The sequence below is a fragment of the Oreochromis aureus genome, linkage group 7, assembly GCF_013358895.1.
Source record: "Oreochromis aureus strain Israel breed Guangdong linkage group 7, ZZ_aureus, whole genome shotgun sequence".
Lineage (NCBI taxonomy): Eukaryota > Metazoa > Chordata > Actinopteri > Cichliformes > Cichlidae > Oreochromis > Oreochromis aureus.
In genome coordinates this window covers 14,761,635-14,762,771 of record NC_052948.1, presented here as the reverse complement: position 1 = coordinate 14,762,771, position 1,137 = coordinate 14,761,635, and positions in this window count along the sequence as shown.

Below are 1,137 nucleotides of genomic sequence, written 5' to 3'. Positions count from 1 at the left end.
ACACAAACTAGTGTGTGGCGCTTCACTTTTTAATAAACTAAAAGACAGAAATCAGATTATAGGATCTGTAGTGTTGTTTATTTATATTATGGTACTTATCATTCGTGATATTTATTACTGTGTGCATACTTTATTAGAAGAGATGAGATTAAAAAAAAATCTCTTCCTTGCTGGTTCCATCGAAGAAGAAATGCTCAAGTAACTATGCAGCACGTACGTAATCCAATTCCACAACACAATGTGATGGGGGAAATCAGCTGTTTTGCTGCCCATTTTATTTCGAATCTGGCGCGAACCGGCGAGCCAGTTCCTGAATCAGTCACATGGTACGGACTGCCCGCGAGGTCTCGAACGTCACTGCATACGTAATCAAAGCAAGCCTCGATACACGCTTCACAAAAACTCCCCTGAGATTACCCGACACAGGCTTCAACACACAGGACACATCACTACATAGATGTCCTACCACCCCCATGTGGCAGTCTTTCAATTCTACAAAAAGAGAACATGCATTTACTAAAAAACATACATGGAATAGGCCTACAAACAGTCAGACTAACCCTCCATTACAATACAGTACACTGGCACAGTGATGTACTGAAACATGTTTACTATGGTACAGTATGTAGTACAGTCATTGTACATTTGTAATTGTTGTCAACATTTACATACTATGATGTCAAAAAAGGTAACTACCTGTTCTCTTCTCTAAATCTTACGATTATGGTGGACACGGTGAATCTACTGATGTTTGGTTGCACCCTTAGTCCGGTCTCCTTCAATGTCATACCATGGACAAGAACATGGTCAATCATAGTAGCTCTGATTTCATCTGATATTACTATTCTTTGTACTCGCTGACCACCTCGACCACCTTGACCTGCTCAACCTCCTCTCACACGAACTCCTCTTCTTGGATTTCTATCCATCGTAGTGCCTCACAAACCAGTTCTCTGGCTTATATGTACCCTCACATTATTAGCCACAAGTGTGATCAATTTTGAGTTGTTGTGTTCAGCCGGTGACATTTGACCTTTAATTGTGTTTGACTTTTGCCACCTGTGCTCACCATTATGTAACACAGGTGCATCACAATGACAATGTGTTGACAAGATGTGTCGAAACAGGTGAAAAGTG